The 16462-nt window shown below is 39.5% G+C and overlaps 1 long non-coding RNA gene across 4 annotated transcripts in view; it reads left to right on the top strand.

Moving 5' to 3' along the window:
- LOC140594952 (uncharacterized) overlaps positions 1-16462 on the top strand; it is a 434463-nt gene that overhangs the window by 219185 nt on the left and 198816 nt on the right. Inside the window, exon 3 of one of the 4 annotated variants that reach the window (XR_011996236.1) lies at positions 1810-1899. The exons of the other annotated variants lie outside the window; for them this stretch is intronic. This is a non-coding gene — a long non-coding RNA (uncharacterized lncRNA). Of the gene's footprint in view, positions 1-1809; positions 1900-16462 lie in introns of those variants that run through there. 4 annotated transcript variants of the gene reach the window in all.

Raw genomic sequence — 16462 nt, forward strand, 5'->3', positions numbered from 1 at the left:
GCTTCTTAACCTATTTTAGTGCAGAATTCTGAGCAGTCCTGCCCGCATGTGCAATGACCTCATGGGTCAAACCGAGCTCTTTCAGCTCCAGAGGCAACAGGTACGTCTCCCAGACCCATCCCTTCTGTGTGTGCTGCTCGCAGCAAGAGCCTGGCTCAAGGCTGGGGAAGCATTGAAGGACACAAAACCCTTATGCAGAGTGGCGACCCTCCACAGGGACGGTTTGAGTACCAGCGAGCAGGCGGCAGTGGTAGTGGGAGCATTTCCGTTCCCAGAGCCTCCAGAGTGGCTCACTCAGTCCTCTACCTTTGGCCTGGCAGCTGTGCCTTTGCTCAGGGCCCTGGATAAAGCCCAACCGGGAAAGAGGCCGTTCACCTTCCCAGATGAGACCACCAGGGGGCAGTGGAGCACACTCGCAGGAGGCAGCAGCTGCAGAACCAGGAAGGTTGGCGAAGCTTCTGAGGCAGGGGAAACAGGCTAGGCGACCCTAGGGTCAGAAACCATCCTCAAAGCACCCTGTACCCTCTCAGAGAATGGACGAACTGGGCTTTGGCTTCACATCAGCCAGCTTTTATCTTTAGGCAGAAACTATCCAACCTTTATAGCCTCATCATCATTTTGTTCTGGACCATCACCCTTATTTCCTGGCATGAATAGCCCAGAGAGGTTGTGTAACTAAACTGAAGACACACAGTTGCAAAAGTGGTCAAGCAATCGATTTTTCACAGTGAGATTTTAACCCCAAGGACCTTCCTTATTGCTCTGTAGTGATTAATCCAGTCCTCACCAGGGAAGTAGATAGCTAGGCCACACTTCATACCTTTGCCAGAATCTCTTGGGGGAGAGGCAAGGGTCTTGCCTGAAATCTGCATTTCTAGCAAGCTCTCCAGGTGATTCAGATAAATGTGCTAAATGAGAACCCTGCCCTTGTGAGGGAATGTGACCTAAACCAAATCGTAAAGAAAGTGAGTTTTTTCTTTCGTGTTCCCATACCACCCCCTCTTTACTCATGCAGGGCTTCTAGTCACCCGCCCCCTACCCCCAGCCCATGATGTCAGGTGCTCACCTTTAAAATCCCTTTCTGCCAAGGACTTATCTCCATCACTCCTGGCTTCCCCGTCTCACACTCTGACAGGGACTAACACTGAGCTGCCCTTTACCATCATACCTTCCAAAGTGACAACAAGTTAATCTGATTAAAAAATCAATTCTAGTGGGATTAAGATACACAGTTGCTCCAACAACTGGCCAATCCCAGGTGTCATGGGAATTTAAAGCAGGGATTTCTGGACATAACATCACAGCCTGGGCTTTTAATCCAGAAGTGCTGGATTAAATACAATAATACAATAAAGATGGGAATTTCAGGGAAGAGTAGAGAGATGCATTCTGAAAGATAGAGATACTTGGCACTAGGATCTGGGTTTAAAAGGTATTTTGCCTGTATTGTGGTGGTGACTGATGTAGATCTCAGGTTTTTTTTTTTTGTTGTTGTTGTTGTTGTTGAGAAGGGGAAGTACTTTTTTTCAGTACCGTACTTTTTCAGTACTGGTTTATTCAGAGATAATATATATGCATGCAAAATATTCAAGCAAAATAAACATAAATTTTACTATAGTCCTGTTACCCAGATAACATCTATCCAGTTATCTCTCTGAGTATGACAATGATGAAAAATTGCTGCACTTTACTGAGCACCTACTATGTGCTGGACACAGTGTTATGTACTTCCCATGCATTCTATCATCTTATTCTCACGTAGTCCATGGACAGGGCATAATAGGCTTTTTTTTTTTTTTTTTTTTGCAGGGTAATGAAGTTGGAAACAGAGAAGTTGAATAATTTGTGCAAGATGAACTGCTATGTGATGGGACAAGAACCCAACTCAGGTTTCTCTTGTACCAGAGCTCAGATTCTATTTTTTTTTTTTTTTTTAGAGCTCAGATTCTTATACTGGCTACATATGCAGGCACATGCACAACCTGTAGACATGCACACACCTGTAGATACTACTCCTTTCACCCCACAGACACACACTGAATCTGCATGCAGATACACCACACATATATACACAGAACTCATGCACCGCACAGACACATATGCCCTGCAGACACACATATGGCAGGACTCACACAAAGGACCCACACACCCTACAGACACACAGAATTTACACCCAGACATGCACACATGCACCAGAGATACACACACATATGCATATACTGCAGACACCCACAGATTTCACACATATGTACTGAAGATATGTACACAGAACTCATAGACATGCTCATACTATATAGAAACACAGAAAACTCACACATACACCACAGGTATATACACAGGACTCACACACACATTGAAATATACATACCACACAGACCATACACACCATAGTCACATATGTGCATGGGGGCATAGAGTCACACATACATACAGAGGTTCTTCTGAAATCTGTTTTTTAAAAAACTCAATATGTATATAGAACTTTTATTCTTTCAGAATCCTGTTGGGAATTCTATTGCAGAGATCAATCATAATCTTTCTGATCAAATCTGATTAGTAGCTCTCTAAGTTTCTGAAAAATATTTGAATTACAATAAAATAACAAAAGTGGGAAGTTGGGAGGTTTTCATTAAGTTCCAGATTGGATGCATTATATCATTTAATCTTCATAATAACCCTGTGTGTAACCTCATTTTGCGGTTACAAAAACTGAGATTCAGATGGTTTTAGAGCTTCCAAGGGACAGCTCCAGGAGGCAGAGCTAGGAAGTATCTCCAGACCTATCCTCAATATGAGTTTGCTTTTCACGAACATCCATGTCTATACTTGTCTGTGTTGGAGAAATTCCTGGAAGAGAAATTCCAAGTCCAGGGTTACATACATTCTCCAGTTTATGGACATTGATGAACTGGTTTTTGGAGAACTGTACCAATGTGCAAATAAATGCCTTATTTCCTTTTAATTTTGCCAGGACTGGATATTTTTATCTTTGTCTATTTGTTAGGTGAAAAGTTATATTTAAGTGTTAGACAAATCCCTTTAGGGAATTAGGTTTTGACTGACATGGTCAGAAAAGGGTTTGTGGTATAGGAAGATGGTGACATTGAAGGATGAATAGTTTTGTTTTAGCAGAAGATATTTTTCTTGGTGACAGGGACATGGAATCAGACAGCATTCTGGGGTTCCTAGCAGTTTCAGTGCTTCTGACCTGTTGAATTGCATGTAGAAGTTCTTTGAAGCTTGCTTGTCATTATGACACTCTGTCCTGAGGCTCATTGTTTGGGAGGTGTGCCTCCTGCAGACACAAACACAATGTAGTCTTAGGAGGTGGAGGAAAGTGTGTGAAAGTATAGCTCACCCTCACCTGTGATACTGTAACAGGACCATCTCCTGGACACATAGAAAGTGACATTAGGGGCCACCTCAGAAGCATGTTGGTGGCAATTTTGGACTGTGTGTGTGGACTCTTTACCCTTGGTTGCTTCTTAGGCTCCCTGTGCAAAATAGGCATTAGCAGAGCAGCTGCATGGTGCCAACAGCTTTTGCTTTCCAGCCTTGAGCTGGTGGCTGCTGGAGGATTTGTTCTTGCTGTGTGTTTTAGCTCTGGATTTTACACAGGTAGCTGCTTGTTGCTTTACAAATGGTGGCTCTCCAGGTTCATGTTTTATTGGATTGTGATAGAATGGTGCAGGTGGCTCTGGAGGTAAGCCTGGGTCTGTGTCATATCCCCAGGCTGCCCCTTGCCTCCCTTGAGAAGCTGCCCACAGTAGTCCTGCTCTTCTCTGTTACCACCTGCCAACCTCTTTAGCTCAGCTCAGCACCCCTAGGGCTGGGCGGCCCTGGGCAGCTCCCGGAATTCACTCAGCCGTTGCAGATTTGACACACCATCAAAATTGCAACCATTCCTTTCTCAAATTTTACCTTCCTGAGCTTTTCTTGCAGCTTTTTGTTGCCTGAAAGATTGGATTTCCAGCTTCTGTTGTAAATTTTCTTCTAAGTGGGCTCCCTTGGTATGTATGGTGGAAGAGAAAGCAAGAAAAGAAAAAAATGCTACGGGGGAACTGCCCCTTCCATGGTCTATGTAGCCCGAAGTCTTCATTTCTAGAGAGGCTTTCTTTCCATAAACTGGGGCCCCAGAAAAGAAGCTGAATTATAACGAGGAGACTAAGTGTGGGCTCTTTCTCCAAGTGTCTGAGAAAATATGACAAAGCTTAAAGAAAAGTAGGTAGCAGGAATACATAAAAATAGTTGGCTTTCCTTTCTCCTTGGAGTTGTTTTATAAGGAGCTTTGTGGCCTTGACTCTGAAGGGTGATTGGTTTTTTGCCTTGTCTAGCCTAGGTGCTAAGAGCAACCAGTGGATGAGAAGCCTGCCTGCCTCTTCTCCATGACCAACATATTCTGGCCACCCAGTTGTTCTATGTACAGGGGGCCTACAAAATACAGAGTTAAGTATTTTTGGTAAATATAGCAGACTCTTAATTCACATGAATGTTACTCCCAATTTCTCTTTTATATCCTTTGTATTATTTTTATCATGCATGCTACTTTTATAAATACTATAAGCACAATAAACTGCTACTATTTTTTGCTTTAGATGTTTATCTCCCAGAGCTATTAAAATAGCAATAAAGAAAATTTTATTTTGCCTTTATTAATTCTATTTTCATCCTTTTTTGTTTTATTTTGCATAGATCCCAGTTTCTGTTTCGTATCTTATTCTTTCTTTCTTATTTTGGTATCTTAGTTTTAAAAACTTTCTTTGATCTTTCTTCAAATATAGGTCTTCTAACATTGAATTTTTTTTTTTGAGAAAGTAGTTGTGTCTCATTCATTTTTGAAAGACTTATTTTCTGAATATAGTAAATTGACAGCGTTTTAAAATACTTTAAAATGCCATTTGACTTTCCTTTGGTTTGCATAGTTTCTGATGAGAAATCTATTTTAGCTTTTACCTTCTTTTCCTCATAGGTAAGATGTCTTTTTCCTCTGGCTGCCTTCAAGATACTTCCTTGTCTTTGGTTTCTATAGTTTTACTATTGTTTTATTTTTTTCCCTTGATTGGTGCCACAAACAGTATTCATTTTGGAAAATTCTCAACTCTTATTTTTCCATGTATGTTTTCTGTCCCATTTTCTGTCTCTTTTCACCTTCTGAGAGTCAGTTATAAATACGCTCTACTTTTTTTTTTTTTAAGATTTTATTTATCTATTCATGAGAGATACAGAGAGAGAGAGGCAGAGACACAGGCAGAGGGAGAAGTAGGCTCCATGCAGGGAGCCCAATGTGGGACCCTATCCTGTGACTCCAGGATCACGCCCCGGGCGGAAGGCAGGCTCCAAACCACTGAGCCCCCCAGGGATCCCTATGCTCTACTTTTTGATAGTGCCTTGTAGCTTTTGTATGTTCTTTTCTTTTACTACTACTACTACTACTACTACTACTACTACTATTATTATTATTGTTTTCTGTTTCAGTTTGGGTAATTCTATTGTTTTCAAGTTCATTGATTCTTTCCTCAAATGTGTTGAGTCGACTGATGAGCTCTTAAACGTCTTTCTTCATGTCTGTTACTGTGTTTTCATTTCTAACATTTCCATTTGATTCTTCTTCCTAGGTTTCATTTCTCTGCTCAAATAGCCCATCTGATATTGCATGTTATCCATCTTATCATTAGAGCATTTAATGTATCAACTATAGATATTTTGAATTCCATGTCTGATAGTTCCAACATCTGTGTCATATGTGTATCTAGTTCTGTTAATTGTGTTGTCTCTGGACAGCATTTTTTTTGCCACCTTGCTTTTTTGGGATATGCTTTATAAGTTTTTGTTGAAAGACGTGTCTTGTGTAGACACTGGAGGCTACAGTAAGTAATCCATATGCTTGAGGATAGGTATGCCTTTCCTTCTGTTAAAATTTTAGCTTGGGTATATACATGAACGTGATTAGGAGTTGAGCTGGATTTAAGATTTGTTGTTGCTATGGTTACCTTCAATGGGCCACATGCTTCCAATACCTCAATACTGCCTTGTCTTGCGATTGGGTTTTGGTTTGCCAGAGATTTTTTCTCAATGTTGAAGCCACTTTAGATCTTCCCTTTACGTTATGCTTGAGTTTCTTTTTATGCTCTTGTTCCTCCACAACAGTATTCTACTGTTACTTGTAACTTGATGGTTCTTAGCCTGTGATGGGGAGTACATGTATACAAAGTTCTTATAATTAAACTTAAGTTTTATAAAGGTACTGTGTCTCAGGGCTGTGGTCTTCTTGTGCTCCTGCCCCATCCCTGGGGGCAGTCCTGGGCCCACCTCATATCTTTGTACCTTTCCCGGGGTAGGAGTTGTTTTTTCCTATGTTCTCCTCCCCCAGACACAGGAGGCTTTCACTCATTGCTCTAAGTGTGATAGTGTTGGTTGCCTTTTCCTAGTGGTTTAAGACTATTATTCTGAAGAGACAACAGGCAAGGAGAATCTAGATGGGATTGTATGCCTTTCCTGTAGCTCCTGCTGCTGTTCACTTCCTTCAGACTTGAACTACAAGGGGGCACTTCTTCAGGACTCTCATCAGTTGTTTTCCGGATTACTGGTTAGGTGCATATAGAAGAGCCTGCAAATGGTTGCAAGTTTCCATTGTATCTGCATCCTCAGGAGTTCTATATTCTCTTGAGATTCATCAGTTGGCCTTAACAGTTCAGTAAGAATTTTTTGCTGAATACTTAACCAATGTCTGGCAGCATCTGCCCCAGGTGAGCAAGTGCTTGTGTTCTATCTCTTCTTCTTCTTCTTCTTTTTTTTTTTTTTAAAGATTTATTTATTTATCCATGAGAGGCAAAGAGAGAGAGAGAGAGAGAATGAGAGAGAGGCAGAGACCCAGGTAGAGGGAGAAGCAGGCTCCCCGCAGGGAGCCTGATACAGGACTCGATCCCTATCCCAGGATCACGATGTGAGCAAAAGGCAGACGCTCAACCGCTGAGCCACCCAGGCATCCCTGTTCTATCTTTCCTTGCACACAATTGTATTTACTTAGATTTCAGATAAGTTAATTGTTCTGCAAGCTCAGATCACTGACAAGTTCAAGTAATGTAATGAATTTGTGGATTGTGCAGCATTTTTGTTGTAAGTGGGGGAGTTACGCTCTTTCTCGTTTTCTACATCTTAAGGAGAAGCCAGAAGTAACACTATTCTTAATACTCCCAAACTGGAAACTATAAAAATGCCTGTTAACAGTGCAATGGTTAGATATATTATGGTACATTCACTCAAAGGACTACTATATAGCAATGAGAATGAATGCACTATATCCACATAAAACAATGTGGATATAACTTATAAATATAATGTTGAGCTAAGGAAGACAGTCACAAAGGAATACATACTGGATAATTCCATTTATATAAAGTACAAAACTGACCCATGCTCTTAAAAATCAGGGGTGCAATTACCTTTGGAAGGCCAGAGGCTAGAATGGAGGACAAGGGCACTCCTAAGATACCAGCAATGTTCTGTTTCTTGATATCCTGGTTTCTATAGCTTTATCTTCCTGAAAATATAATGATATATATAGATATATCTATCTATATATATATATATCTCATTATGTGTATATATATATATATATATATATATATATATACATCTGTATGCATGGATTTATAACTTTCTAGATAGCTAGAAAATAAAAAAGTTAAATCACAATCCAGCAAAAGACAGAAAATTAAGAAAATGCTAAGGAATCTTATGAAATGCTAAAGCCTAAGGACATCAATTATGGCAATAAATATAAATGCTTATAAATGTTCCCCATTAAAAGATAATAAAATACAATAAAGCTCATATATGTTTTTAATGATGTGCAAATGTAAAAGGACTATAGGTGAGCCCATTTCCCCTTAGTTCCCTTAGTCTCTTCTTAAATTATATGTGTGCTATCACCATGCTCTTGAGACAGTGTTCCCAATTTATTAAATGGTGAATGGGGCAAGGATATTTGAAGACAAGTAAGAAGGAATAGATCAATGAGGGGATAATTTGAGACATACAAAAAAATATATAATACCTGCAGATTGAGCTGGTTCTGAGTTTCACCACACTCACAATTTCCAAGGGAGATTGTTTTTGTTAATTTTATATCCATCTCTAAATCTCTTGACTGCCACCTCAGTTCTCCATACCCTAAAACACTAACACCATAGCTTTCAGAGAATTCTAGCTCTATAAATGAGATGGCATCAGAGGATGATACCATCCTTTCTCAAACCCCAGCAAGGGAATACATTATCGTGTAACCACTGTGTAAAGGAATTTTAAGAGGAGATAAGAAGAAATTGGATCTGGAGAATTTGGCTAGAGGAGGTTGGAGGCTTTACAAAGGAATTAAATAGAAAAGTTTGGGTTCACCTAACTGAGGGAGTCCATAGAAGTAAACACAGCAATGATTCCTATCAGGAATTACTCTATGAACATAGTGTGGGTTGGGGTGTGTGTTTGCTTTCTTACAGTAATTGTTCAAAGACATTCAAGAAAATTGAGACCTAGAGACAAGGCTCTGAGTAATAAATGCATCTTACAATTCAACTACTCCATTTTTAAAATAAGAAAAACTTATCTGGAGAAAATTTTCAAGACTTAGTAAAACATCTTATTAAAAAATAGCTTATTATGACCTAGAAAATTCCATATCCATTATCTAATTGAAGTTACCTGAATTCTTTGTTAAGGAATGTACAGAGAAATGTGCATATAAGATTCTTCATAAATTATCTTATTATTCCATAAATATATTTGAGATCCCAACTATGTGTTGTACATTAAATAAGAATCCTTATTACAAGGCTTAATCTCTATCATCAAGAAGTTCAAAGGGGTACCTGGGTGGCTCAGTTGGCTAAGCATCCAATTCTTGATTTCTGCTCAGGTTGTGATCTGGGGTCATAGAGACTGAGCCCTGCATTGGGCATGGAGTCTGCTTGGGATTCTCTCTCTCCCTCCTCCTCTTCCCCTTCCCACTTATATGCGTGCACATGCACATGTGTGCACACACTCTCTTTCTTCCTCTCTCTCTCAAGAAAAGTTCAAAATTGGGGATCCCTGGGTGGCTCAGCAGTTTAGCTCCTGCCTTTGGCCCAGGATGTGGTCCTGGAGTCCCAGAATCGAGTCCTACATCAGGCTCCCTGCATGGGGCCTGCTTCTCCCTCTGCCTGTGTGTCTGTCTGTCTCTCTGTGTCTCTCATGAATAAATAAATAAAATCTTTTTTTAAAAAAAGTTCAAAATCTAGTGACAGATAGTTATGGGGATAGCAAGAACTCAGTGTTATAAATACTGTGATTGCAGAATATTCAGTGTGTTGGAAGACAATTTTGTATGACTCTCTCAAGTTTCTGCACGTTGTTTAAGTGGGCACTGTTCCTTGTTTTGGACTATATTTCCAAGGATGTTAGTATAATGAACAATCTTGGAAGATGGAGTATGTCTTCATTTGGGACAAAGGGCAGGTGGATTTACTACTCATTATAAAATATTTGGTTTCCCTAAGATCAGAGTTCTCCTATAACATCATCCGCTATGTTTGTAGATGCCTTCTAGCTTCCTTTGAGTTGCCCTGTAGGAACTGGAAACTGGAACAAAAGATGATACTCGGATTAATGCAATGATTCTTATGTCCATGAAGTGTAGCAAGCTAACTTGTTAGCTTGTAGGTAGGATAAAATCTCAGACCCTTCACACATCTTGACACATACTATTGTGGGAATATGAAGAAGGTGTACTTATTTTAGCTAATACAATAGCAATGATATGCTAGAATATGAAGAGTGTTAGGCAAATTGAAACAGTGAGGATGTGGGTGACAAAAGTGAGGGTCGGGGAAAGTCAAAGAGTAAAACCAGGTGAAGGAAATAGGACAAGTAAGGGCCAGGTTGTGGGGATAGGGATTTTGAAGGGTATTTTATTAAGTTTTTATTTAAATTCTAGTTAGTTAACATATAGTGTAATATTAATTTCAGGAGTAGAATTTAGTGATTTCATCACTTACATATAACACTCAGTGTTCAATGGAAGGGCATTTTAATATTAGCCAAGAACATGAATGTTTTCACGAAAGCAATGCTTTGCATTGCTAGGGATAATATCTAGGGATATTAACTAGAAAATGGTATCTAAGCTTTAAGTTTTAGAAATGTCATTTTGGCAATAGAATGAATTGGCAGGGCCAAGATGGGAGGCAGGGAGATCCATAGACCAACTGGGAACCACTCGGATAATCCAGATGAAACATGATAAAAGTTTAAAGTAGGGAAAAGGGATAAGGAAGAGGAAGACTTAATAAAATATTATTGAAGTAGAATCAACTGGTTGTGTTGATAGAGTAGATTTTGGTGCTTCTCTGAGCTGAAACTGTCTTTGTTACTTGAGTAAATAATGGTAATATCCATCATGATAGATTGTAGAAGAATGAAGGGCATCCATAGGGATACCTGGACTTAACATATGTTTGTTGGTGTCTGGTTTAGAAAGAATGACCACTCTAGATGGGTAGGGTGTGTATTACTCTGACTTGACAATTAAGGAAATTGTAGTCCTGAGGATTGAATAGATTGCTAAGTGTTGTATGGTCAGTGAGTTAATAGTGGAACTTGGAACTTTGATAAAGTGAGTAATCTAGTGACCTTTTTATTCTGTTTCCTTGAATCAACATCAGCACCATCACAGGGTTCTTACCCATTCTCAAAGGATCTAGGCTTCACCTGGGAGATAAAGGAAGCAGAAGGGAGAGAAAACTAGGGAGCTATATATTTTTCTTTCATTTGACAGATATATTAGATCTGTTAGCTCATTGCTGAAAGAAAGGGAATAGAGGATTTGTGTTTGACAATGTGGGCCAAAGGGAGTCTATCTTATTAATGAACTAGCTCCCCATAGCATTTCTTAGGAGTGCTGATCTTGGATGACCTGAGAAGAAATATGTTCTGCCAGAATGTTCTCATTTTTGAACATCCAGTCATTATACTAAACTTGGTTACAACAGCAAAAAGCTAGAGCACTGAGTTTGTATCTGCACAATCATAAAATATCTCATCAACTAAATCAGTGAAAACAGTGAAAGACCACGTAAGTCATTTTTCTTGTTTGAGTTTTGCTATTATGAATGTGGATTTTATTAGTGGTTACAAAACTAAATTGTGATATGATATCAGAAAGTCAATTATTCTGTCTGGATCTCAGTTTGGTGCCTGGAACACAGTATCTTCTCACATAGTGTGCATAGAATTGTAAAATATTTTATCATTCTAACACTCTTAAGCATGACTGAGAGTTTCAAGCAAGAGTATGTAAAGAGTATAGATGAGGACCAAGTCAGAATATTAAAGAAATCCACATTTAGGGACTAAGAAGACAAAGAAGAATTTTTAAAAAAGAACCAGTGAAGTGGTCAGGGAAGGAACAGTTGAAAAGAGTTTGTCTGTCTTTTTCTAACGGAAAGTTCACCACTAGGTATCATTGAATTTTATAAATTGGTTGGTAGTCTCCCACTTTCAATATCTGTAAAGGGCCCTGTGAAAGAAAATTAAAGCCTGGGAAATTTGAGTTGGGTATAAAAAGTTTAAATTTTTGTTTTAGATGAGAAGAATGGGAAGTCTTACCCCTAATTCTCTCCAAAATAAATCAGTAAAGAGAAAATAAATTCCCATTCTCTGTAATATTAACTCCCTTGAAATTTCTTCAGTCCTGGCTATGTTCATTACTTTTTGGGTGTTTCATTTTCCAATCAAGATGTCAATTTCTTAAGAGCAGAGTGCCAGCACATGTTGGATGAGTAATACATGTACTTTAATTCATTTGTTTAGAATATTCTCAGTTTTCTGACAGTGATGGAATCAAACTTGGAGTTGAAGACTCAAGAAGAGTAGAGATATTTATAGTTCACTTGACTAAAGGAAAAGTGTTCTGAAAGTCCTCCAGGCTCTGAGAGTGTCTGAAATCTCCTAAGCAGACCTGAGATGAGATTCTAGAGTCTCAGCTTGGTGCCTGAACTGCCCATCACCCTTTTGCCCTCTTTGCATCAGTACCTCTGAGAGAGGAAGAATGCTTTTTCATCTTGTAGGAAACACAGTCTCAGAAAACAGCTGCACTGAACTATTGGGCCATAATGGTACATATCACTCTTGGTCTTTGGCAGGAGATGTCCTTGGCTCCCAAAATAACCTTAACCACAGGGTTAAGGTTTTCCCATAATTGAAGAGTACAGAGGGAAGGAATCAAACACATGAGGGTTGACAGACATTTAATCACACTGTACTTAACAATTAGGGCTTCCTTTGTAGTCACATTGGTGATGGCAGCCAAGGTTTAACTTATTGGAATCTGGGCTTCCACCATAGGGGGCGAAGGGGTCTTCGCAGAGAGCTTCCACTTTGAGAGAGGTCTCAGCTAGTGACAGAGAGCAGTCACATGGCAGGATGGCTGAACAAAATCATTTGATTCATAAGCTATAGCTGTAAATAGTGCTCTCCTATACATGGTTCATTCCAACAAATCAACTTTCAGGGTTAATCGGATGGAGCAAGACTTTCATGTCACTGAATGCCTTTAAGGTCTCCTTATTTTTCTGCTCCTAGATGCCTTTTTGGGCACATATTTCTCTCTCTTCTTGGATACTTGGTAACTTAAACTCTTCTTCCCTACTTCACAATCTCCTTCCCATTTTTACCTTAGGGACACATACTCAAAAAGCATCATATAGCGTGGCTCCGTGTGTGTATATGTATTTTAAAGATTTATTCACTTATTTTGGAGGGTAGAGGCAGAAGGAGAGGGAGAGAGAAACCCAAGCAGACTCCACACTGAGCACAGAGCTGATGTGGGGCTTGAGCTCACAACTCTGAGATCATGACCTAAGTCAAAACCAAGAGTTGGATGCTTAACTATCTGTGTCACCCAGGCTCCTCTATAGTTTAAAGAAGTAAAGCTTCGAGAAAAATACATGCTTTGGATAGATAGTTAGCCAGGACATTTTGGGTAGGGGGATCCCTCAAATGCATATTAACTTACTTTCTTACTTTTGTTTTTTTTGGTCTATTATTGTCCTATGAACACAAACCAATTTCAGGCTTCTGTGCTTTTGCTGGAGCAGTTTCTTTGGTGAGCTGTTCTCACCACTGATGACTCCTACATTGTATCTTTCAAAAGCTAGTTGTTTTTTTTTAAATCCAATCTCAATTCAAATGTTACCGTGAGTGATTTTCACATTTCTACAGTCAGACTTCTTCATTTCTCTCTTAGTTTCCACATTATATGTTCCTCTCTTGGGGTTTGCATCACTTTCAACCTACTATTTAAATAGTTTGCATCACCATTTTGTGCCACAATACTTAATGTCTAACACACTAGCATATAAAAATGATTTCACTTTTTACATAAAATTATCATTGATAACATGCCAGTTATTGGACTGGGTGATTTTAATCCCATTACCAAACAAATCTGTGTTGATTCAGGTTGAATTTCTTTATCCCATTCCTTATCATTAGGAACCCTAATTGTACTATATTGTTTGCATTTTTTAATATTTATTTCAATATTCATGTATCGTGGTGATGACTAAATGGATATACAAATTTATCAAAACTCATCAAATTTTACACTCAGAATGGATGAAGTATATTATAAATAAATTATATTTCAATAAAGTTGCTTTTAAAAATGGAGGTAAGCCTTTCCTGTCTTGAGGCTAGCTTGTAAAGGACAATTATTTCCTCCTGATAGTTGACCATCCAGTCACCCAGGCAGGGAACATGCATGTCCTGACCTGGCAGTGGGGTATAGCATTTTATAGAATAGACGTTTGCTTGAGGTCTTACAATTCTTCTTACAGTTAGCCTGGAAGAAAACAACAACAACAACAACAACAACAAAACAAACAAAGAAACAAAACCAAAACAAAACCCCCCAAAACACCTCAGGTTCAAACATCCAAAATGAGCAATTGTTAACTAAATCATGTGGGTTTTTAAAATTATTATTATAATAGGACTACTCTAGTTTATAGTGTGCATTCTATATTAAATATAACAATTATAGTTACAACCACTTTATTTTATTGTAGTAAGGCAATTAAATATAAATCATCTGTTTTCCTAAGGATAATTAAAATTATCAAAATACTGTAGTATTATAATATATGAGTCCCCTACATTCTAACCATTATATTATCATTTGAAACTCAGATTATATTTCTCTATAGAAACAAAGCCCCAGTCTTGAAGAGACTGAGTCCAAAATATTGGAGCCTTGCTCATGGGCACCATTCCCTGATCTGGGCTACTCTTCCTGGTGTTGCCCTCCTACAAGCTGCCTAGGAATAGTCTGGGGCCAGTGCACCTGAGAACAGTTTATGGCATCTGTGTGCTACCCACCTGGGGCAGTACCTGCTGACTTGCCTCCAGGTAACTTGTTTTTCTTGTTATCTTCAGCCTTTGGGCTGAAGTGTGGCTGATGCCAAGTGCCTCCTTTGCCTTTATTAAAAGTTCCCCACACCAGATTCTCTCCTTTACCCTGAAGGGGCAGGTCCCCAAACTGGGCCTGACTGCTGGTTACAATAGCATAGATATGTGACAAGAAGGAAATAAAAGGGTCAGTCTTAGGTGGTGTGAGAAGATTCATATATGATATGTACAGTGTGAAGCACAGCCCTGAACAAAAAGTCATAACACAGGATACCCTGGAGAAATGAAGGTCAATGCCAGGAGTGACCTGCTGAGCTGAGAGACACTTCAGCTGGCCCAGGCTGAACATAGGCATGTTCATCCTATCCTTAGAGGAGAATGTATGCCCCAGCAGGAATTGGACTGCCTTCCTTGTGAGGACATCAACCAATGAGTTGGGGGTATGATTCACTATGCTTCTCAGATACTGGCAGGGAAAAAAAAAAGTAAGGTTCCTGTTGGCAAAAATACTTGGATATAATTAAATGACCTACTACTTAATACTGACCTGTTATACTGAGGCTCTGCAGAGAGGAGGAAAGCATGATTTCTGCACACCCCCCACCCCCCCAAACAGGCTGTCATTCTGTTGGGGAGTCAAAACTTCCATGCCTAAACAAGCATAAAATGGCAGAAACCTGGTGGACATTTAGCAGTCAGGACTCCATGGATTCCCAGGGAGAGAAACCTAGCTCAAAGTAGCTTAAGAAGCTTAATTTATTGGCTTACATAAATGAAAAAAAAAGGGGGGTGGTTGCTCTTAGGGACTCATGAGATGCATACATCTGATTATTGTCCTCATTCTATTCTGATCTGATAGGCTACTTTTCATGTAGTAGGAGTGGCTGCTCCAGTTTTCAGTTTGTTTCATGCCACCTTAGTGACATCAGTGGAAAAAGAAAGCTTCTTTCTATATACAATTTCTATATACAATTCCAGAGAATAACTCATATTGGAGTGGTTTGGTCATGTGCTCATTTCTGGCCAGTAATTGTAGTCAGAGGGCTGAGCTGCTATGATAGGGCAGGCTGGGGCATGTGAGCACTCTATTGAACTGGAAACTAGGGTCTTGCCCCACAAGAGCTATATGGAGTGGGAGAAGGACAACTCTCTAAAATAAGAGAGCTGGGCTCTTGCTAGAGGAGAGGCTCTTACTGAGAGGTAGCAAAAGCAGGAAGGCTCCCTGTGAGAAGTGGAACATGAGAGGAAGGTGTTTTCAGAGGGGAAACTGCATTCCTCTTTTCATGCAGGGGGAGCAAAGGAAAACCAGGGAAATAGACCCTGTTCCTTTCCCCCAGAGCCCTGCCAGACAGCAAGTGGTGGTTATCTAATAGGGGCCCCTGATGAAGCCACTTAGTGGCACTCATGCTAAGAGGTGGTGACCTCCAACCTCAGAGCCAGGGCGCTTTGGCAAAGGCAGCCTGTCAACACCCAGAGTGTAATTTGTCAGGGACATGGAGGTTAACATTTTTCTTCACAAAAAACATCTTTAATGACCATCAGCAATCAGGACCTCCGATTTCTGTCTCATTTGAAAGCTTTTAATGCTTTCAGAGGGATAGATGGGGTGACCTATGAGGTCTTTTCCATCTCTGATTTTCTATGATTAATGAAGTTCAATTGTGCAGAATAAAATGGCAAGTTTCTCGGTGTCAGTTCAGCTGTATTCCTTTTCTCCTCCCTCTTTTTTTCTCCATTTTTTTTTAGACGGATGATAATCATGCACATTTTCTCTTAATGCTTCAGGGAAAAAAAGGACTTTTCTTATGAGCCAGTCTTTGAAAATGTCAACGTGGGTGTATTTATTCGTGGTATAAATTGTTGCCAAATGCCACAAGCCACTCCTCATTTTCCCACCCCCCAGGATAGATTGGGTGCCTGCATTAAGGCAAGATGAGTACTATAAATGTGAAATTGTTTTATATTTGTTAAGAGTTTATTAGAATTTTTTCTGGATACCTTCATAAAATACATTTGTTTA

Source organism: Vulpes vulpes, chromosome 13 (assembly GCF_048418805.1).
Source record: "Vulpes vulpes isolate BD-2025 chromosome 13, VulVul3, whole genome shotgun sequence".
Classification (NCBI taxonomy): domain Eukaryota; kingdom Metazoa; phylum Chordata; class Mammalia; order Carnivora; family Canidae; genus Vulpes; species Vulpes vulpes.